The 24339-nt window shown below is 41.7% G+C and overlaps 1 non-coding gene and 1 pseudogene across 1 annotated transcript; one reads left to right on the top strand and one right to left on the bottom strand.

Annotated features, from left to right (window-relative positions):
* Positions 1–4064: 4064 nt before the first annotated feature.
* Ndufa2-ps1 (NADH:ubiquinone oxidoreductase subunit A2, pseudogene 1) lies at positions 4065–4367 on the top strand (annotated as a pseudogene).
* A 6101-nt stretch (positions 4368–10468) lies between these two features.
* Trnas-aga35 (transfer RNA serine (anticodon AGA) 35) lies at positions 10469–10543 on the bottom strand. Its single transcript has one exon. It is a non-coding gene; the product is annotated as a tRNA-Ser (tRNA).
* Between the last annotated feature and the right edge of the window lie 13796 nt (positions 10544–24339).

Here is a 24339-nt window from a genome sequence, read left to right as displayed (position 1 = left end):
TATGAGCATGGGTGAGTGGGAGTGTGTATGTGTGTGAGTATGGGTGAATGTGAGTGTGTGTGTGTGTGTGTGTGTGTGTGTGTAAGGTCTGTGGACACTTTTCATTGCTCAGTCCACTACTTCCACCATGGGTTCTGGAGCTGCAACCCAGGTTGTCACAAATGAGCGGCAAGCACGTTTGCCCACTGAGCCATTGTAGGGCCCTCGTATGAAAACATGCTAATGAAGAAGAGTACCAGCTCTTTCAATTTGCAGAAACATTTTTGTTACAGAACATCAAGTTACTTTAATACACAAACTCAGAAACAATTTGTAAAAGGAGACGTTAAGCCTAGAGAACTACTTTTAATTGACAAAACCAAATTAGTGCCAAAATGAATCTGAGTTTTAGGTCTTGGATTATCTCAAAACTGACATTTGGAAAGTGGGATATGCAGATGGCAATAAAGGCCCGCTTCCCCCTCCCCCACCCTACCAGGACCACCCTTGTAAGTGAGGCTTTAAACTGTGTACATAGAATCATTTCAGTAGACACAGATTCTAAATAACACCGCCAAGATGTGACAATTAACTTCGTGTGTTACTCATATGGAGTCAAGGACTATCTAGAAAGCTGGTGATCCACTTTCTCTGGCTGTATCTGTCAAGGTGTTTGTGAACCTATACGCTAAAATCTGCTTTTCCCCAGTGTGGTCAGGCATTCCCAGGCCGGTGAGGATGTTTCAGATTGCAAAGTGTGCTTTTTTTTGGTTTTGATAAATATATGTGCATAACACATACATTCATATGTACATCTCATAAATGCTACCAATATTTTTATTGATTTAATTAAAGAATAATTACATGTAAAACTCATGAAACTGTATGTAGCATAGCACTAATTTATATTTTAACTTTTAGAAAAGATTTATTTGTATTTCATGTGTATATGTACATTACTACACCATCTTAACACAACCAGTGCCTTGAAGGAGGTACCATTCAAGCCTTGGAACCCTGCACATAGGCAGCAGTACTGCATCAAGGTTTGTATATAAGTACACTGTAGCTGTCATCACACACACCAGAAGAGGGCATCAGATCCCATTACAGTTGGTTGTGAGCCACCATGCGGTTGCTGGGAATTGAACTCAGCACCTCTGGAAGGGCAGTCAGTGCTCTTAACCACTGAGCCATCACTCCAGCCCTGCATCAAGGTTTGTAATTCTGGGAAAAAGACTCAATGCATCAAAGTTCATAATTCTGAGAAAATCCCTAACCTTGCTTTGGGGCTTCTGTAGTTCTGCTTCTGGCTGACTATTCTTTTTTTTTTTTTTAAGATTTATTTATTTATTATATATAAGTATACTGTAGTTGTCTTCACACACACCAGAAAAGGGCATCAGATCTCATTACAGATGGTTGTGAGCTACCATGTGGTTGCTGGGACTTGAACTCAGGACCTCTGGAAGAGGAGTCAGTGCTCTTAACCGCTGAGCCATCTTTCCAGCCCGACTATTCTTACTAACTGAGGTGTCAACCAGGATATGGTTCTTGTGCTTAAAAGCTCACCCTGAGAAAGGCTCAAGACAGCACTTGGGTCCTAAACTCCCACTGTAATCACCAGCTAATAAAGACCTTCTATTGGCTGAAGCCACGTCTGTGTGATCTTCTCTGAGGCTAGAAGAGGATAGTATATCCCCACTAGCTGGAGTTATAGGTGACTGTGAGCCTCTCCGTGGGTGCTGGGAACTAAATTTGAGTCCTCTGCAGGAAAAAACAGTACATTGAAACTCTGAGGGTTGGGGATTTAGCTCATGGGTTGGGGATTTAGCTCAGTGGTAGAGCGCTTGCCTAGCAAGCACAAGGCCCTGGGTTCGGTCCCCAGCTCCGGAAAAAAAAAAAAAAAAAAAAAAAAGAAAAGAAAAAAAGAAACTCTGAACTGCCAGACCCAACATAGTTTTAAGAGTAAGAAAATGGGAGTAGTTGTCTACTTTTCTTTAAGATACAATTTAAGTAGAATGTCAACTGTGAGACTGTTAAGTGTCAACGTGATGGGATTTAGAAGCACCTTTTACATTTAAAAACACTATGCCTATTCACTGTGTCTGGCACTTTTCCTTGGTTGAGATCTTGTATGGGTGGGGGGAGAAGAAGAGGAAGAGGAGGAAGAAGCAGGATGAGGAGGAGGAAGAAGAAGAGGAAGAGGAAGAAGAAGAGGAGGAGGAGGAAGAAGAGGAGGAGGAGGAAGAAGGAGGAGGAGGAGGAAGAGGAGGAGGAGGAGGAAGAGGAGGAGGAGGAAGAGGAGGAGGAGGGGGAGGAGGAGGAGGAGGAGGAGGAGGAGGAGGAGGAGGAGGAGGAGGGAGCAGTAGGAGGCATTCCTTGTTCTCTGTCCCCACTGTATAGATGCCATGTTACCAGCTACTTCCTGATCCTTCAGCCACACCTTCCCTGCCCACTGCCCCATCTTCCTGGGTTCCACTGTATTCCACTGGACCTGTAAGTCAAAATAAACCCTTTCTCTCTCGGGTTGCTTTCTTCTGTAAATTTTATCGCAGCAAGAGAAAACTGAGGCAACCCTATAACTTATTAAGTTAAGGAAATTCTGTATGTTCTTAATACTTTCTTAACTCAGTTACTCTGCCAGCAAAAAGTACAACGAAAAGGATGACAGTATCTGAAGTGTTCCCAAGAGCCTAATAGTGGAGAAGAATGGAGACTCAAGATGAGAGTGGCATTCAGGGAAGGAGACACTTGTGCGATTATGTAAATGGTAACAAAGTAATCCTTCCTTAATTAGCATAAGTTGCAGACGGAGTAAATTACCCATTCAGTGTAAATGAGCTGGCTGTGTAACTGGTTTATGTGGCATTCGGTTACTTTGAGAAGGTTGGATGCCATTTTATTTTTAGCTAAGAATAGCATAAATGCTGCATGACATTCAGTAGTTTTAACCTAGTCTTTGGGGAAAACAACCCAGAAATAGCAATAAAATGGTAAAATAAAAGATAAAATATAAACTGGAGTTATTTAAGAGTTTGATTACCTAAATGAGTCACTGACCTCTGAAATAGTTTTTTTTTTCAATAAAATTCTCTTGTCAATAAAAATCTCCAGAATTAATTCAAATTTGTCTGCCTATTAGATGGATTCAATCTCACTGTATTTGGCCATGACTAATTGGGGGATTGTTTATTATTTTATTAAACTCTTAATGTAACCTTAATTCTTACAAGATATTTTTGTTTATCAAAATCTAATACTATTATAAATTTTACCTTCTTTCTAGAAAATGGTAAAATGTTAGAAATATTTAACACTTCTCATTTCTCCCTTTTAATACACAATTGTTCAGAATCTCCTCAGATGTTAAAAATAAAAAGCAATTAGTATCATCATCTACACAGTGAACACTCATAGATTTGATTGTTTTGACTTTATTATTCTCATTATGTTCAAAATCTCTGCTTTTCCCCTTAAATAGTACTCTAGTGACTGCGCAAGTAACTAATTCTCTTAGTTTTTGCTTGTTGGAAATGTTATTTTTCCTTTATTATTGAAGAAATCTTTCACTGCATATGGACTACTACTTTGGACATCCACACCCAAAGGACTTTAAGTTATCAAACCACATTTCCTGGTTTTCTTTGTTTCTGATGGAAGTTTGCTCTTGGGTCTTAGTGACCTAGTCATATGTCCTATAACATCTGATTTTAGCTTTTTTTTTTCTTTTGAGATTATAATTATATCGTTTCTCTCTTTCCTTTCTGGTTTCAAAAGTAAAAAAAAAAAAAAAGCTTAGAGAACAAAGATATAGATGAAACTCTCAAAGAATTAATAAACTTGCAAAACCCACAAGCATAATTTAAATATACGTTATATTTTTATTTACAATATGTCTCGTGCTTTTGGCTAAATATTATAAGAAGTTTTTGTTGTTGTTTTTTAATTAAAGAGGTTTATGGAGTAAAAATGTTATAGTAAGCTAAGGTTAGCTTGTCGTCTTCATGCGGATGAGAACAGTAGGGATACCAAAGGACAGAGAGAGACAAGAAGAGCATCTGGGTGCTCCTTTGCTAGCAAAGATGGCGTCCGTCGCTGCAAGCCCAGTGGTCGGTGCGAAGCGGGCATTGCGTGAGATTCGCATTCACTTATACCAGAGTTCCCCAGGCAGCCAGGGTGGGAGGAATTTCATCCAGCAACGGCACTTGGAGCTGAAGAAGGCACACCCCGACCTGCCCATTCTAATCTGCGAATGTTCGGAGTTGCAACTCAAGCTCTGGGCCCCGCTATGCTTTTGGCCAAGAGAAGAACATGTTTCTCAACAATCTGAGTGCTGATGAGGTGACCCCAGAGCCATGGAGAATATGTTAAACCGCAAAGCCTGAAGTGTTTCCACTGAGGACTGTGATCAAGCTCAGGGGGAGGGGAGGGGAGGGGAGGGGAGGGGAGGGGAGGGGAGGGGAGGGGAGGGGAGGGGAGGGGAGGGGAGGGGAGGGGAGGGGAGGGGAGGGGAGGGGAGGGAAAGGAAAGATCCGGGCCTGGCAAGCTTGCTCAGTGGGTGAAATTTGCCGAAGTAGCCTGGTGACTTCAGTATATGTAAAGGTGGAAAGTGAACACTAATCCTGCACAGTTGTCCCCTGATCTACACACACAATGTGTACACACACACACACACACACACACACACACACACACATCATCATCATCATCATCATCATCATAATCATCATCATAATGAAAACAGACAACAAATCTTCCAATAGCAAGATACTTAGTCATCCCGGAGTGGCACTACTTAGAAGGATTAGAGGGTGTAGCCTTGTTAGTGTCACAGGGAGTGGGGCTCTGAGGTTCTAGAAGCCAGGCCCAGCGGCTCCTCCCCCCGCACCCCCACCCCCCACCCCCTGCTTCCTGTTGTCTGTAGATCTGAATTGAAGACTCTCAGTTGTTAAGCCCCGTCTGCCTGTGTACTTCCACGTTTTCCGCCATGCTGATGATCAACTAAACCTCTGGAATGTAAAGCAAGCCCCAGCTAACTGCTTTCCTTTCTAAGAATTGCTGCGGTCACGGTGTCTCTTCTCAGCAGTAGAACACTGACTAAGATAACATAGCAAAGATCATTCATCACGATCAAGTTGGTTTTTATCTCAGAGATGGACGTAAGACTCAATAGATCTAAATCAACAATGTTGCAAATTTCACTAATGAACTCGAAGGCAGAAATCACGTGGTCACCTGAGTAGATACGGAACAGGCTTCTGATAAAATCCAGTGTTGCTTCTCGGTAAAAGTCCTGAAGCTCAGGGTGTGGTGAAGCATGCCTTTAATTCCAGCGTTTAAGAGGCAGAGTCCTGCATATCTCTGTGAGGTAGAGGACAATCTGATCTACGCAAGGCAAGCTTCCGGAGAGACAGAGCTAAACTCTGGACCCTGACGGGAAAAACAAAAAAGTCTGAAACTCAGAATAGAAGGAGCACACCTCAAAGTAACGAAAGCTATACATGACAAGCCAGCGTTTTCTGAAATGAGGGGGAAGTCAAAGCGTTTCCACTTACCAGGACCAAGATGACAGTGTTTATCTTCTTAACTCTTATTCAGTATGCTGCTGGAAGCTTAGCCAGAGCAATCGTGTGAGGGGGAGCAAGCAAAAGGGATACACACAGGGAAAGAAGAAGCCTAATCACAGGTATTGCCGATGACATAACTCTGTGTGTAGGAGACCTGATATGCAGGAGTCCCTAAAGACTCAACCAGAAAATTCTTTTTCAAAAATGTGTGTGGTGTTTATTATTTGAGAATGTCATGCATATATACGATGTATTTTGATCATATCTACCCCCATATTCCCACTCCAAGTCTCCTGATCCCCAACACAACAACTCTCTCTCTCTCTCTCTCTCTCTCTCTCTCTCTCTCTCTCTCTCTCTCTCTCTCTCAGTAAAATAACTCACTGAGTCCTGAGTCCAATTACTGCTACTCATATGCATTTGGGTGTGGGTCACCTACTGGAGCACGGGCAATTTATCAGAGGTAGTGGTACCCCAAATGGAGGAGTCTCCTTTCCTCAGAGCCCATCACCTGCCTACATCCAGCTCTTCTTTCTCTCTTTCTTTCATGCCCCGAGACTTAGCTGGGTGGGGCTTGGTATAGCTGCCCCGCTTGTGGCAGAGTACACAACAGTATTCTCACTACTTTTACCAGTTATGAGTTTCTGCACTCACTTCTGTCAGTGTTACTGACACATAACTGACTTCTGTCCAGAGCAGAAGATTCTCTGCTTCTTCTGAGAGCAGCACAAATCTAGGGATATGAACATATCAAGAAGGCAGTTTAACAGCAATAATGGGTTCCAGTATATTACTGCTCTTAAGATTTTGGTCTTAAAAAAATCTTTTTATTGAGCTTTAAAAATATGATCTCAATAACTCTTTTCGTTCCCAAGAGTTACTGAACCTTTATATTTGAAATATATAGTGGAGAATTGTTGAAAATATTTACCTACTGATTCATTAAGAAAGTAATTAGCATGTGATATGTCACCACAATAAGTATTTTAAAAAATCAAAATTAAACAAATTTAGTAAAAAAAAATTGTCATCTTTACATTTTCTGAGAAATTTCACATCTGGCTTAACAGAAAACAGCTGCGTTCTCATGCCTTCGTCTGCATCCAATATGTGGTAAATGTGTTATTTTGGTTCAAGCAAATGAGCAAAATCTAGTCTTTCACGAATACGTGTTTGGAAATAAAGAAGTGTTTGAAAACCTTTACAGAAAACTAGAAACGCAACCCACAGGGTTTCATTGGGAGACAGCAAAGAGGAGTCTGAAACTTTATCAGGGACTGGGGAGATGCCTCAGCTTCCCAGAGCATTCTACTGCTTGGCGGTGTGTATGCCTTTAATCAGGGCACGGTGACCCAGGTTAGACCACTCTTCATAGACAGCTCCACAGCCAATGAGACATAGCAAGACTCTGTCTCAAAAGGAAAAAAACAACACAAGATCAGAGGAAGTGAGTTTAGTCCCGGCACCCATGTGGCTAGTTCCAGTGATCAGATGCCCTCTTCTGGCCTCCTCAGGTACTGTACTCCTGTGCACAACCCCCCCCCCACCTACATATTCACACAATTAAAAATAAGATAAAAATGTGTTTCAGACGCCTGTCAATCGTCTTTTCATACTGTGTCGTGTAAACTCACTTGGCTTCTTTTGCTTTCTGAGAGGATCTGGTTTCAGGAACCCCAAGGTTCCCCAGACTATAATCCAAGAAGCATTGTTCTGTGCAAACCTTCTATACTTTCGATGGTGAAGTGTACTTGGGACTTTTTTTTTTTTTATTGAGGCGAGGCAAGTGCAGCCGCTCACGAGATGCTCGCCGCTGGGAAGCAGATGTGCACCTGTAAAGTCCAGCTACTCAGGAAGTTGAGGCAGAATTGCCGCAGCTCAGAAACTGAAGCCAGCTTGGTCTTTAAAAAGGGAAGGGGTTGGGGGAGAAGAGGAAGATGGAGAGGGGAAGAGAAAGTTTGTTTTTTATAGCTCGAAAGAAGAAAGGCTGAAGGGGAATGTCAGGGTGGGAAGGCGGGAACGGGGTGGGTGGATGGGGAGGGGAACACCCCTATAGAAGGGGGAGGGGGATGCTATAGGGGGCTTATGGATGGGAAACCGGCAAAGGGAGTAACATTTGAAATGTAAATAAAAAATATCCAGTAAAAAAAAGAAAAAGAAAGAAGAAAGTCAGCTTAGTTCAATATACGGCTAGGTGCCCAGCACCAGGACAATTTAAGTCAAGGTAAGGAGACAGATCCGGGCTTCCTGCACTTAAGACTGGCTGCATTGCGTCGGAGGCGTGCCTGGCTGCATTGCGTCGGAGGCGTGCCTGTGTAGACATGTTGTTTGCCATCTTTAGGAACTGGACATTTCTACAAAGGGCAGGCCCTCGCGAAGGGCGAGGCTACAGGCTATCAGAGCATTATGTAATATAGAAAATGAAAGTCATGATTAATAGACCCCTCAGGTTGGCTTCGGTGCTTTCTCATAATCTACCAGGGACATTTCTCTTTCCGTTTTCATTTACTGTTAATTCTTATATCTATTTTATCCCTTTGAACTCTCATCGTCCATCAAAAACTGAGCTCCTGAGGACTTTCCTAGTGATCACCATATATTGCTTGGCAGCGCTGCTTAAATCGTTTGTCTCATGCGGTCATTTAACTTTCCATGGATAAGCTATGTCTCTCCAACGAGGCAGTTTCTTGAGATCAGCGACCTTGGTACACTGTTCAGTGCTATTGAAATCCTCCAGAGCGTCTGGCTTTTTTAGGTAAACCTTCAGCCATCACATAGGAGCAAGCCTCTAGCTTTCTTGTTCTGTCTTGCTAGGCTGCTACTGTCTCTTTATAACTTGGTTGCCTCAGTGGTGTTTCCCTTTGGACTAGACTAGGTGTTTATCTTTGCTCCTCTGGTGATGCCTTTCCCTCTACTCCTTAGCTAGAGTCTACACTTTTATTAGCTTCTGGTCACACTGGCTCTACACATATTCTGAGTTGTTCCTCAATTTTCCTTTGGGTTGTAGGAAGAGTTAGATGACAGAGTCTGTTTATGGTAGACCTCGTACAAATTTGTGTGGAATTATGGCTTCAAAGCCCTATCTTATCCCAGTTTTCAATGCTTTGAAAATTCTCGTTCATGATGGTGTCATGGAAATAACACGTTAAAGGTTTGTATTTATTATCTTTTGTGTGCAGAAGTGTGTATCTGTACATGGGTATGAGTATGTGAGTGAAATTCCTGAAGTGGCCAAAAGAGGGAGCTATAGCCTCTGCTGCTGCTGCTGGAGTTACAGGCAGTTGTGAGGACCAGAACTGAGGGTACTGAAAACCAAACTCAGGTCCAGTGAAAGAGCAGGCTCTTAACCTCTGAGCCATCTCTGTACAGCCCAAATAATCAGCACTTTAAAGAGTATCTCAGATTTTTTTTCTACCTCCTGTGTTGTATTAACTTTAAGATGATTCATTGACATATATCTAAACACCCTCTAAGTCTTTGCCTAAAAGAACCTTGAGGACCAAGGCTAAAACTCATTTATATAGTTTTTACCTAGCATGTATAAGTCCCTCCTGGGAGGCTCTGGATTTAATCTCCAGAAACCCATTTTCTATCACCCAAAAAGAAGACTTGGAAGTCATCTCAGCTTTATTTGACTTGGCCAATGAGTTTTACTTGAAAGAGCCACACATACCAAATGTTGGCACCTCACAAATGTCATAACTGAGAAAATGTACCATCCAAAAGATGGTCGTGGAAGGTTTAGAGAGTATCCTTCCTGTAGCTGGCTCAGTATTACAACCTGATTTGTACTACAGCTGGAGAGAGTTTATAGGACTTTAAAAATAAACAGGTATGTGAGAGATATCTAAAGAAAAATAGGTGCTTTTTTCATTTGTTCAAATCCCAGATTCCTTTATAAATACAAATATATGAACACTTTTTTTTCTGACAGGAGATTAAAATAGAAATAGATGTTCAGCATTCATATTCTTAATCATTGATCTGGCATACTATATCATCATTATATTATTATTATTATTATTATTATTATTATTATTATTATTATTATTAGTGTGTGTGTGTGTGATGTGAGGGTGTGAGTCGAATTGCTTATGTAGAGGTCTCTCTTTCTTTCTCTCTCTCTCTCTCTCTCTCTCTGTGTGTAATGTAAGGGCATGAGTCGAATTGCTTACATAGAGGTCTGTGTGTGTGTGTGTGTGTGTGTGTGTGTGTGTGTGTGTGTGTGTGTGGTGTAAGGGCATGAGTCGTATTGCTTGTGTAGAGGTCAAAAGAGAACTTTTGAGACTTGGGTAATTCCTTGCTTTCCGGATTCTGGTGATGCAACCCAGGTTGTCAGATTTGCATGGTGAGCACCTTTATCCTGTGAGCCATCCCGCTGCTGAAGGGGATGTGTGGCTTTACTTGTCCACTCTCTAATGAGGGATAAGGCTCAAGTCTGTTAGTGTTCTGGATCAGTTTGAAAGGCAAAGGTTGTTTTCATTTTGATTGAGTAGAAGGCGTAATCTTATATACTATTAAAGATTAGTTCCAAAATAGTAATTAAGAAGTAGACAAAGGGTGAGAGCTATACTATTTCATGTGACTTTAACAATATTCCTTTTTTGTGTTTAAGGATCCGCCCTAACATTGACAGTAGGGATGTGATGTTGGATACCAGCCTCTATTATCTACTATGAATTCATTCCATATACATAAGCTTAATACTTATCTTTTTTAAAGAATAGAATAGAGTTTATTCAGTGCATGGAGAGGGAAGTTAAGGGGCAGAGAGAGTGAGACACAGAGAGAAGTAGAGAAATAGAGGAGTAGAGGAGTAGAGTAGAGGCCTGCCATGAGCACGTGGATAGAAGTGGGGAAGGGAATTGGGGGGAGCAGGAGAGTAAGAGCAATGCTTATCTTTTTTTTTTTCTTTTTCTTTTCGGAGCTGGGGATCGAACCCAGGACCTTGCGCTTTCTAGGCAAGCGCTCTACCACTGAGCTAAATCCCCAACCCGAGCAATGCTTATCTTAACGGTGTGTGAAACTGAGAACTCCAATCGTCCTAAATGTTAGAAACTGATTCTAGAGGCTGGAGAGTTGGCTCAGAGGTTGAGAGCACTTGCTGCTGCTCTGGTAGAGGACCTGGGTTCAGTTCCCAGCTGTCTGTAATTTGAGTTCCAGAGGACCTGATACTCGCTCCTGACTTCCCTGGGCACCAGGCATTCACACGGTGCACGGATATACATGCAGGCAGCACATATACACATAGGATAAAAAAATAAATCTTAAAAGAAAAAGCATCGGGCTGGAGAGATGGCTCAGCGGTTAAGAGCACCCGACTGCTCTTCCAGAGGTCCTGAGTTCAATTCCCAGCAACCACATGGTAGCTCACAACCATCTGTAAGGAGACCCGATGCCCTCTTCTGGTGTGTCTGAAGACAGCTACAGTGTACTTATATATAATAAATGAATAAATAAATCTTTAAAAAAAAGAAAAAAAGAAAAAGAAAAAGCATCGTGCTTGTTCATTTTGTGATTCAAAGGCTCTCGCTGACTTCCCCTCGAGGACTTAGTGATGGCTTGGTGGCTCATGGCTGACATGTGTGCATAGGGACTGTGGGTGCTCAGGAGGAGCTGGAAGGCAGACCTGATAGCAAAGCTGAAGCAAGTCAAGGGGTGGACTGGTTCGATTGATTGTTGGACGTGTTGCCAGCAGAAGTATCAGTCAGAAAGATCGCAAAGTGAGCAGGGAGCTGGGAATGAGAAGAGAAATCAGAGTTATCCAGTGTTATCAGGTAGAGCGAGCAGATGCTTTGCGGAGGTAGGAAGGAGATGCCCGCCCAGATTCCTCATTAAGTTCCAGGCTCTACAGAGACTTCCAATAAGGGGCCTGATGCCTGTCTATTGATGAAATCGAACTGCTCAGGGCACCGATATGTTTGTACGCAGTCATTAGTCCACACTGATTTGCACGTCCACTGAGTCACGCAGGGGTAACAAACTAAAGAGTCATTATATTTGGCATAATGATACACCTTGTTAATTTTTGATGGGTAAGTAAAATTTAAATCCTTTTACAGTATTTTGCCTTTCAAAGTACCATATATATGTGTGTGTGTGTGTGTGTGTGTGTGTGTGTGTGTGTGTGTGTGTGTGTGTGTATTCAACCAACCAGAGCTCCCAGGGACTAAACCACTACTGAAAGACTATATACATGAACTGACCCAGGGCTCCAACTGTATATGTAGCAGAGGATAGCCTTGTTGGGGCACCAGGGGAAGGGGAAGCTCTTGGTCCTGCCAAGGTTGGACCCCCATTCAGGGGAATGTTGGGGGGGGGCAATAAGGGGGATGTATAGGGGGAAATACCTGTATGGGGGATGGGATGGGGATGTGGGCTTATGGACAGGAAACCAGGAAAGGGAATATCATTTGAAATGTAAGTAAAGAAATCTATCTAATAAAAAATTTTTTAAAAAATATTTAAAGAAAAAAGATATATATATATACATACATATACATATATGTATACATACATACACACACACATATGACTGGGCAAATAAATGCCTTCTACTCTCACACTTAGAAAGTAGATGTCAGATCTGTCAGATCTCTTGAGTTCCAGGCCAGACAGGGGTCCATAGTGAGACCCTGCCTCAAATAAGAAAGTGGAAATACTTGTGGAAAATGTGCTGACACTCTACAACAAGTGAATTTCTCATCCCTTATTACGTTCTATTTATTTACTTTGTGTCTATGTGAAAATGGTGATCCATCTCACCAGCCCAATTTATTACTCTTTATATAAAGATGGATCAGAGGGTAAAGGCCCTTGCCACCATACCTGGTGAGATGAATTTAATTCCCAGAACTCATGAGCTTCTCCCATATAAATGAACTACAGGTACCACATGACCCAGCCCCTAAACTGAAAAAAATTTTCCTCTTCTTCTTCTTCCTCTTCTTCTTCTTCTTCTTCTTCTTCTTCTTCTTCTTCTTCTTCTTCTTCTTCTTCTTCTTCTTCTTCTTCTTCTTCTTCTTCTTCTTCTTCTTCCTGGAAATGCAACTGCCCAGAGCCTCATGCAGTCTAGGCTAGAGTTCTACACAGCCCAACACCCCTAGTCTCAGACACTTCCAAACTGTCGATTTCCCTTGATTACAAAGAGCCAACTAAGAAGAGTAAGAATAAAATCGTCCTCTTTGAGAGAAAAAAAGCCTAAGCTACATATGTATTAATATCATGATGGCTTAGAAAGCATCTCAAATGCTCAAAAGAAGGAGTTTGCAATTTTGAAGTCAGTTTTGGGAGATGAAGTTTATACTTGGTACTCTCAAAAAATTACTAGGAACCAAAATGAGAAACAGAATCCCACCTGACCTAAAACTACATCCCAGCTCTTCATAGAATGTTTCATGCAAAATAGGACCACACTAATTCTCCAAAATGCTCAATAACAATAAAAATCTAACAAAGGGAAGCCAGGTTAGATGGCAGATAAATACCAATGTTCTTTGGTTTCAGTGCTGGGGTTAAACCCAAGGCCTCATTTGTTCTATCACTGAACTTCACTGCTTAGCCGCACTTTGAAAACATGTACCTTCTCTATAGAAACTGAAAGATACTCTTAGCGGGATGAAGATGAACACAGATGTTGACTAAATTCTGAATTAAAATGATGCCTCAAAGCCAGGAGGGGAAATTTCGTTATGATTGGAAATTGTTCTATAGCGCGTGTAACTAAGGTCAAACATCCTCTTAGAATGGTTTTTATATCTTCAACTATGGTGTGTGATAATGGTTCTTATCCTTCTTTAGGGTCCCACTCAAGTAACTGTTCTGCAGAGACCCATGGCCCTCCTTCTTTTTTTAATTTATGTGTCTGTGTGAGTCTAGTTATTCCAGAATAGAGACAGTATTTTCCTAGACATAACACCAGATATGCTGTGTGTGCTTGGTGCCCGAAGAGGCCAGAAGAGTGTATCAGATCTCCTGAAACTGGAGTTACAGGGAGCTGTGAGCCATTCAACCTGGGCGCTGGGAATAGCAGGTGCTCTTAACAAGTGAGCGATCCCCGCAGCCTCAGTTTCTATCAGAACAGTTTTTATCACAATTGCTGACTTTCACACATGAAATTAAGTCTAAACAAATACTTATCTTTATATTAGGACTAAAAAGTTGGGATGAAGATGATGATTGGGTGGATATTTTTTAGTAGCACAGCTCAACTCGTTGACATTCATTAGCAAAGCAACTTATTAGAAACTTGCTACTCACTATAAATTATTTGAAATTTGTTATGGTTTGGCGTATTCCAATGGTGTATTATTCACCTGGTTTCATAAGGTAGACAAAGTGACGTCGTTAATTTTGGCCAAATTAGGTCTATCCTGAAAATTTGTTTTACAGCTTCCTTGTTTTCTAGAAAAGCTGATTCTGGGGTGAAACAATGTCGCCACCTACTGTGCAGACTGTGATATGACAGCGAGCAAGACCGGTTTTAAACGGTGAAGTAAAAACTGAGTTTAGTCCACTATATCGTTCTTGAATTTGACTGGCAGTAATTTTAATTCAGTAAGAATTAAATCACCAAGCCCTTTTAGGAGTCCAGTGAAGGAGCTCTTTAGGACTTAGCACATTCCTTTACAGCATAAATGAGCTATGACTTTGCCTTAGTGTTTTGGAAGCAGAGGCAGGTAGAACTCTGAGTTCAAGACTAGCCTGGTCCTTAGAGTTCCACCACATCCAGGGCTACACAGAAAGATTGTTCCTTATAAAGAAAAAAGCATAGATAGACAATATACACATGTACACTGGAAGCAAGAGGCAGGCAGAACTCTGAGTTCAAGACCAGCCTGGTCTATAGAGAGAGTTCCACTATATGCACATATACACATACAATTTACTGAATTCAATCTTTACCATCTCTTTTTAAAAAGATTTATGTATTTATGTATAAGAGTGCACTGTAGCTGTCTTCAGACATGCCAGAAGAGGGCATCAGATCCCATTACAGATGGCTGTGAGCCACCATGTGGTTTCTGGGAATTGAACTCAGGACCTCTGGAAGAGCAGCCAGTGCTCTTCACCACTGAGCCATCCCTCCAGCCCCCTTTGCCAACTCTCTTAACAGTCACTTTCGATCATTTCTGTTCACTCTTTACTTACCTAGCTTATGTTTCACAAAAGCCAGCTACCGAGATTACTATTTTCTTCTACCTTGCCCGTATATCGCTTATTTGCTTGCGTTTGTGAGAAGAGCTCACCATATAACTCAAGCTGACTTCAAACCTGCAATTATTATCTCTTTCGAGTGCTGGGATTATAGGCATTCTCCATGGTGCTCAGCTTTAAATGGGTCTGTACCAAAATGCTCTATGCTGAGACTACGCCTGGGCATTCCCCGTATTTTCCCCTATGTTTTCTCTTCTAGCATTTGCATAAGTCATTTTCTCCTCATCTGAATGTAACTCCTTGAAAGCAGTCATTTAAACACCTTTTTCATGCCCCATCAAGCTGTGGCCCTACTTAGTATTTGGCATTCAGTTGGTGCTCAGTGCTTACCAAACAGTGGATAGCATGGGTGCTCTCGATGCTTTTAGTCACTGTGCGGCAACAGTGAGGATAATGTGAGGCAAATGGGGAGTTGTTAAAAAACTATCTCTGGGTCTGGAGAGATGGCTCAACGGTTAAGAGCACTAACTGCTCTTCCAGAGTCCTGAGTTCAAATCCTAGCAACCACACAGTGACTCACAACCATGTGTAATGAGATCTGATGCCCTCTTCTGGTGTGTCTGAAGATAGCTACAGTGTGCTTGTATATAATAAATAAATAAGTCTTAAAAAAAAAACCAGCTATCTCTGTGCTGTTTTCTTCCCTCCATTCTACTTCAGGTGAACAGTGATGGGGACTGGAAGTTAGGAAGCAGGAATGTGCATCAAACTGGTCTTGTGCAATGCATCTGTGTCCTTCCAGAATGTGCTAAGTGCCAAGGCCATTTATAAGACTTGGAAACTTCCAACAGATCTGGAAACTGCAAGTTCTAGATCACGATGGCAGGACAATCAGATTCTGGTAAGAATTCCCTTCCAGGTACAGAATGGCAAATTTTTGCTATATCTTGCAAAGAAAGAAGAAAGGGGGGACGATGAGGAGATGGAGGAAGTGCAGAGGGGTAAAGGAAGGGCATCAGGTCATTCTGTCCAGCCTCTTCTTATAAGGGCGATAATCCCACTCCTAACGGATTTCCCTTCGTGTTCTAATGTAGTAGCTTGAATGAAAGTGGCTCCCACAGGCTCGCATATTTGAACCTTTGGTCTCCAGTTGGTAGAGCTATTTGGGAAGGATTAGGGGATGTGCCACTAGGGACGAGGTTTGAGATGTCAAAAGGCCATGCCATCTCCAGTAGCTCTCTGCCTCCTGCCTGAGGATCAAGATGTAAGCTCTCAGTTACTGCTCTAGGACCATGCCTGTTTGCGGCACAAGGACTGTCATCTACTACTCTCTGAGACTGTGAGCTCCAGGTAATACAAGAAATGCTTTCTCTTATAACTTGCTTTGTGGGGCTGGGGATTTAGCTCAGTGGTAGAGTGCTTACCTAGGAAGCGCAAGGCCCTGGGTTCGGTCCCCAGCTCCGAAAAAAAGAACCAAAAAAAAAAAAATAATAAGTTGCTTTGTTCGTGGTGTCTTATAATGACACGGGGGAAAGTAACTAAGAAATCTAGTTATGTGCTAGAAAGATGACTCAGCAGTTAAGAGCGTTCGCTGCTCTTCTAGAGGTCCTGAGTTCAATTCCCAGCGACCACATGATGGCTCACAACCATCTGTAATGGGATCTGATGTCCTCTTCTGGTGTGTCTGAAGTCAGGTATATTTACATGCATAAGATAAATACATAAATCTTTAAAAGAAAAGAAATCTGATTACTTCACAAAGGCTAGACCCTTGCAAGTCACTCCCTTGGGGATTACATTTCAATGTATGAATTTTAGGGTACACAAAATATTCTAAGAACTGGGTCAATTGTTTTTCGAAGAAAGGACATGGAACATTTAACACACACTGGTCCTGATGTTCTGCTTCTAGAAGTTACAATGTATACACAAGATAGCTTTTAGAAAAGATTTAACACTAAGTGGTTAAGTGATTAATTTCTGACTGTAGGTGCAAAAAGAAAAAAAAAAAGTCTTTCCGGTAAGATGAAATGTAGATTGGGACCAGTTGGGGAATTCTAGGAAAGAGTAGGTGGTGAATTAGTACTTACATTTCCAGATGTGAGAAATGAAAAGGTAAAAAACAAAGATGGGGGACACATGCAATTGTGGGGGTTTGGAAAGTGAAATAGAAGATGAAACATGAATAATACAAAAGACAACACTTCCATGTCTTCTTCACCTGCTTTCCACAGTGATTTACTGCGAAGACCAGCTTTGACGTTACATTACAGGGTTAACTGAGGAAGCCAGCCAGTATGGAGTAGGGAGATTCAGGTCAGTGCTGATAGCAACCAACTGTCATCTCCACCTGCTGATAGCAGGTGATTTATTCGGTCAGGGCTGGTAGTGCTAACAGGAGCAAAAGGTAATTATCTGGGACTAGTTCTCTTTGTGGCTATCAAGAAAGAAAAGAGAGAAAATCGTGCATGCATGGGAGTACACACACAGACACACACACACACACACACACACACACACACACACACACACACACGCATGCCCACACTGCATAAAGCAAAGAAAGCTCCAACAAGCAAGTTTCAACAAATTTACATATTTACACGCATGCATACATACGTACACACATAAGTACATGCCTAATATGTATGTCTGTACATATGTATAGACAGACATACATTCACACATTGGGTAGATAGAGCAAATCTCCAACCACCTTACATATATGTAACATACACATGTTCATATGCATATTTATATGTACACGTATATATATCTCCACACATATTTGGTGGAAACAGTAAAGCTCTATCAAGCATGCTCCAACCATTTTACATACATACATACATACACACATACATACCTAAAACATACATACATACATACTTATACACACAGTTGGTGGATGGAGAGAAACTCCAATAATTTTATTTTTTTTCCTTTAGTCCATTTATGTCCCCAAAGACAAAGTTCTCTACAGAAGAAGAAAAATTATCTCATTCAAGAGCAGGTAAAATATTACGCAAGAGGGAGTTACAGCAGTTTTTATAAGTTCAAAGTAGTTTTGTCTATTTTTAACCTACATCTTCATTATAAGCGTAAATGAAGTGGAAATATCTGGTTTCTTGGGATGATTCAGTTGTGCCATGTGGTATTTTTCTGGAAACTGTCTTATGAGAGGATGCTGTTGTTGAAGGAGATATGTGAAGGATGTTTTGCTGAGAACAGATACATGGTGTTTTTCTGGAAGCAGCCTGTAAAGGGAGCATGTGCTGTTTTGCTTGAACAGATGCTTGAGGGAGCATGTGATGTTTGGAAAGGTATAAATACAATTCAACAGACAGTGGACGGCGCTGTGTGGTAGAGGTATGCCTTACCATGCTTTGCTGGTCATCGTTTGTCCAGACCCCATGGAGACAAACATACCAAAACACTTGTGGTGATGTCCTGGCAGTTTCTTACTGCCTCTGTGGGTGTTGGCCACTTGCACAACACAGATTGGATTTGCTCCAGAGAATTATTACTAAACAGGCTCGGATCCTCCTTGGCTTATCTGCCTTTCCTTTCTACTACCTCTGGTGGGTGGTAGGCTAGAAAGGAGGTTAAAGCACTTAATAACCATTATTGAAATAAGGTTTTGGAAAAAAATCTAAGCCTACAGGTGGAGCCCAATGTGGCCTAGGCATTATGGGTAACTCTGCTTCTAATGTAATAGAGAAAAAGGGCAGGTTTTAATGGGTTACCAATGTTGTTTAAGGAGGTTGGCAAAACAGCAGCTGCTGCCACTGTTGCCTTGCTCCCAGAAGGGTTTGTTTTTGTTTTCGTCTGTTTGTTTTGCTTTATAGTTTTCATGTAAACTACTTTGAAAAAGTTTAGGAGGAAACCTGAGAATTCTCTTTTGTTAGAGAGGACTGGAGAGTTGGCTGTGCCCTGAGAGTTTGCAGATAGATGTAGAAGTGACAAAAAGGGTCAGTGGGAGAACAACACTCGTCAGGCTTGGTGTCTGAGACTGGAAATTTACTGCATGATGAAAGTGGGAAGCAAACTAGGGTGGAAGGTAAATGGCCTCCCCAACCTGCTCCAAGAACTTTCATTGCCGGGGGCCAAGAGCACCCCTGTGAAATTAGGGATCTGGAAGAGCAGGAAATGACACAGGTAAAATGGGATAGTGTTTGTTGGAGTGTACCACCAGAGGATTTGCGTGGGATTACACACGCATCTTCAGCCTTCCCAGTCTTTGCGCAGCACATGCCTGCTAATGATGCTTATAATGAAATGACCTGGCATCCAATAGAAATGCTAGACCTAGCTCATTTAAAAGAGGCTATTGTACTGTATGGCTTGCACTCGCCTTTTGTTAAAGAAATGCTTAATGACCGGGCTATGCAGCATAGGGTTATCCCCCAAGGTTGAAAGGGATTGATGTCAGATGTACTAGGAGCTGGACAGCAATGATAATGGTTGTCTTGGTGGAGGCATGAAGCAACAAAAATAGAACACAAAATGCAGCAAGGGAAATAAATGTTACTAAAGACCAGCTGCTTGGTGAAGGGCATTATGCTGACTTACAGGAACAAATCTGATCTGATGATGGTGTAATCAAACAATCTTGCCTTGCAGCTTTAAGAGTTTGGGATATAACTGAGGAGCTGGTAGGCGGGGACATCCACCTCATTTACTAAGATAACACAGGGTTCTGGAGAGTTCTTTACAGAATTCTTACAGAGATTGGGTTCAGTTGTGAATAGAGCCATATTATTCCTGAAAACAGACAGTCATTGCTAGAAACATTAGCATTTGAAAATGCAAATACCAAATGTAAAAGAGCAATCAGACTATTGAAAGTATGATGAGCCCCTATAGATGAATTCATAATAAGGGAGATAACTGGTATTAGTTTTCCGTAGCACAATGCCAATACCATAGGGCAAATCATAGCTAGAAATTTCAGGATGCCTGATGGTTTTTTTGTTTTTTTTTTCCCTTTTTTTTTTCTTTTCTTTTTTTTTTTTTCGGAGCTGGGGACCAAACCCAGGGCCTTGCGCTTGCTAGGCAAGCGCTCTACCACTGAGCTAAATCCCCAACCCCCCCTTTTTTTTCTTTATTAACTTGAGTATTTCTTATTTACATTTTGATTGTTATTCCCTTTCCTGGTTTCCGGGTCAACATCCCCCTAGCCCACCCCCCTCCCCTTCTTTATGGGTGTTCCCCTCCCCACCCTCCCCCCATTACCACCCTCCCCCTAACAATCACATTCACTGGGGGTTCAGTCTTAGCAGGACCAAGGGCTTCCCCTTCCACTGGTGCTCTTACTAGGCTATTCATTGCTACCTATGAGGTTGGAGCCCAGGCTCAGTCCATGTATAGTCTTTGGGTAGTGGCTTAGTCCCTGGAAGCTCTGGTTGGTTGGAATTGTTGTTCATATGGGGTCTTGAGCCCCTTCAAGCTCTTCCAGTCCTTTCTCCGATTCCTTCAATGGGGGTCCTGTTCTCAGTTCAGTGGTTTGCTGCTGGCATTCACCTCTGTGTTTGCTGTATTCTGGCAAAGAGATCTACATCCGGTTCCTGTCGGCCTGCACTTCTTTGCTTCATCCATCTTGTCTAATTGGATGGCTGTATATGTATGGGCCACATGTGGGGCAGGCTCTGAATGGGTGTTCCTTCTGCCTCTGTTTTAATCTTTGCCTCCCTATTCCCTGCCAAGGGTATTCTTGTTCCCCTTTTAAAGAAGGAGTGAAGCATTCACATCTTGATCAACCGTCTTGAGTTTCAAGTGTTCTGTGCATCTAGGGCAATTCAAGCATTTGGGCTAATAGCCACTTATCAATGAGTGCATACCATGTGTGTTTTTCTGTGATTGGGTTACCTCACTCAGGATGATATTTTCCAGTTCCCTCCATTTGCCTATGAATTTCATAAAGTCATTGCTTTTGATAGCTGAGTAATGTTGCATTGTGTAGATGTACCACATTTTCTGTATCCATTCCTCTGTTGAAGGGCATCTGGGTTCTTTCCAGCTTCTGGATGCCTGATGTTTTAATTGTGGTGAATTTGGTCCTTTCCAAAGAAATTATAAGGCTAGAAGATTCAGAGGCCAAAGTAGCAGGTACATTGACTCTAGACAATATGATATTCATAGATGAGAACAAGCAAATTCTAGTTGCTAGGAGCACAAAAGCTCCCAGGGTATTGTAGCCACTGTGGAAAGGGCAAACATTGGTTTAAGGATTTCTGGTCCAAGAAAGACATACAGGGTAACCTCTTGCCATCAGGAAACAAACTGAGGGCCCTCTCAGCTCAAGGCCCAACAGTAAACAATATGAGCCACCTTCCTTTGTCAACCAGGCAAGAAAATAAAAACTGGGTATTTCTGATCATATGCGTGCTACAGAAGGAAATGCAGCCTTGGATCTGGTCACAGATACACCTCTACATTATCCTCAAAAGCTGACTATTACAAGTTAACCACTTGTGTTTATGGTCCTTTACCCCCGGGGACCATGGGAATAATCTTGAGATGAAATGTTCTCATGGGATATCAAGGAAGAAATAAAAGTATATGGCATATATGAAAAAGGAGATGCAAATTGATGCAGGGGATATAATTGATCAACTGTTGTTGTTTCCCTACATCAAGGGCAAGGTCACTCCAGTAGAAAGGACAGGAGCTTTGGGGAGTACTGGAAAAGGTGTGTTCTTGTAAATAGTGGCTAATGATCATATTAATGGTGCAAATGAATGGTGGTGACATATAAGGTTTGGTGAATACAGGAGCTGACATTAGTATACTTTCCCAAAAGTCTTGGAATTCAGATTGACTACTTTAGAAGGTCTACACACAATTTATAGGAATTGGTAAATTATCACAAATAATACAAAGTGTCTGATGGATTACCTGTGAGGGGCTAGAAGGGCAAACAAGGAAGTTGCAACCTTATGTGACTGACATATTCATAAACTTATGGGGAAGGGATCTTTAATAACAATGGGATACTTAAAGTACTATTCTTGCAATTCCAGGGACAGCAAATGAGGACATTAGGGGTGATTTGGTACATGCTCCTGGGGACAGTATTGATATGGGTGATCAGGAACAACCAAAGGTGTGCCTGTTGTCCAAATGCAGGACATGACAGGGATTGAGTTTCTAAATTTATGAAAGGGGCCACTGCTGACATACCAACAGCCTTGCTCTTAAATTGGTTATCAAACCAACCTGGATGGCAAGAGCAGTGCCCCATAACAAAAAAAAATTTAGGCACTTGAGCAACTGGTACAAGAACAGTTGGAGACTCAACATGTGGAAGAGGCTATCAGCCCATGGAATTCTCCTGTGTTTGTTGTAAAAACGAAACCAGGAAAATGGAGGATGATAAACAGATTAAGAGCAGTTCATAAGATAATTCAACCAATGAGTCCTTTGCAGCCTGAACTTTCTTTATCATCTTTGTTACCAAGATCATGGCCTAGAATAATAACTGACTTAAAAGACTGCTTCTTAAGAGTACCCTTGGGGTTGGGGATTTAGCTCAGTGGTAGAGCGCTTGCCTAGGAAGCGCAAGGCCCTGGGTTCGGTCCCCAGCTCCGGGGGGGGGGGGGGACCAAGAGTACCCTTGCCTGAGCAGGATAGGGAAAGGCTTGCTTTCTCAATACCTACTCTGAATAATAGTCATGCACTAAACAGATGCAACTGGAAGGTACTTCCACAGGGCATGGTAAATAGTCCAACTCTGTGTCAGTATTTTGTGTAACAACCATTATAAAAATTTGTAAGCAAGTCCTACAGTCTATCGTTTATCACTGTATGGGTGGCATTCTGTTGGCTGATTCTGTCAAAGATGTTTTGAGACTATGTTTAAGGTAACATAAAGAATTATCCTATGCTGGGGGTTACAGACTGCTCCAGAAAAATTACAATGAGGAGATTCATTTAGTTATTTGGGTTATAAAATCAGTCAATAAAAAATTCGACCGGGGTTGGGAATTTAGTTCAGTGGTAGAGCGCTTGCCTAGCAAGCACAAGGCCCTGGATTCAGTCCCCAGCTCCGAAAAAGAAAAAAAAAAGAAAAAAAATTCGACCACAAAAGGTACAGATCCATAGGGACCAATTACAAACTCTTAATGATTTTCAAAAATTGATGGGTGGTATTAATTGACTGAAGTGTACAATTGGATTAAGTCCATATGAATTAAGTAATTTTTTTCAAACATTACAAGGGGATTCAAGTTTAACAGTGCAAGATGTCTAACAGCTGAAGGAGAAAAAGAATTGACACTTGTTGAACAAAGACTGTAAGAGGTATATGTGGATAGACTTGGTCCTAAAGCTGACTGTATTCTAGTCACTTTATCTTCAACTCATTCTCTCCTACTGGACTCATTATGTAAAGAGAAGATAGAATTATGGAGTGGATTTTTTAGGTCATAGACAAAGTAAAGAAATTGAATATATATATATATATGATTTTAATTAATTATAAGAGGTAGAATAAGATTATGTTGTCAGGAACAGGTCTGGCAGAAATTGTAGTATCCCTAGCCAACAGCGATGACGGCGACGAAGAAGACAACAATGAAAACGATGCTGCTGCTGCTGAGATTATGTCATTATGGGTGATGTATGAAGATTGGCAAAGAGTTTGTAGTAACAACTTGGGTGAAATTAATAACAAATATCCACAAATCAAAATAGTTTATACAAAAACTACTTCTTCCACATGTAGTAAAGAGAATACCAATTCCAGAGGCACCAACAGTTTACACTGTTGCAAACAAGAAGGGTATGGCAGGTTATAAGTCAGATAAAATAAGGTGATCAAAAGTCCATATACACTGGTTCAAAAATCAGAATTGTATTCAATTAAAGGATGATTTATTATTAGATTATGATGTATTATTAGATTATCCTGAATCTTTCTTTTTTTAAAAATTTTTCTATCTTACTTTTTAATTTTATTTATTTATTTTTACACTCCAGATTTTATTCCCCTCTCGGTCCACCCTCAACTGTTCCACATCCCATACCTCATCCCTGTTCTCCATCTCCACGAGGATGTAGCCACCCCACCCACCCCACCAGACCTCTAAACTTCCTGGGGCCTCCAGTCTTTTGAGGGTTAGGTGCATCTTCTGTGACTGAACCCAGACCCAGGGATTCCTCTGCTGTATATATGTTGGGGGCCCCATCTCAGCTGGTGTATGCTGCCTGCTTGATCCTGAGTCTAAGCGATCTCAGGGGTCCAGGTTAGTTGAGACTGCTGGTCCTCCTACAGGGTTGCCCTCTTCCTCAGCTTCCTCCAGCTTTTCCCTAATTCAACCAGAGAGGTCAGCAGCTTCTGTTCTTTGGTTGGGTGCACATATCTGCATCTGACTCTTTCAGCTGCTTGTTGGATCTTTTGGAGGGCAGTCATGATAGGTCTCTTTTTGTGAGCACTCCAGAGCCTCAGTAATAGTGTTAGGTCTTGGGGTCTCCCCTTGAGCTAGACCCCACTTTGGGCCTGTCACTGGACCTTCTTTTCTTCAGGCTTTCCTCCATTTCCATCCCTGCAGTTCTTTCAGATAGGACAATTATGTGTCAGAGTTTTAACTGGGATAGCAACCCCATCCTTTACTTTCTGCTGGAGGTGGAAAGGTTC

Source organism: Rattus norvegicus, chromosome 3 (genome assembly GCF_036323735.1).
Source record: "Rattus norvegicus strain BN/NHsdMcwi chromosome 3, GRCr8, whole genome shotgun sequence".
Lineage (NCBI taxonomy): Eukaryota > Metazoa > Chordata > Mammalia > Rodentia > Muridae > Rattus > Rattus norvegicus.
Note: the sequence above shows the minus strand (reverse complement) of the source record. Positions and strands in the feature narration are given on the sequence as shown.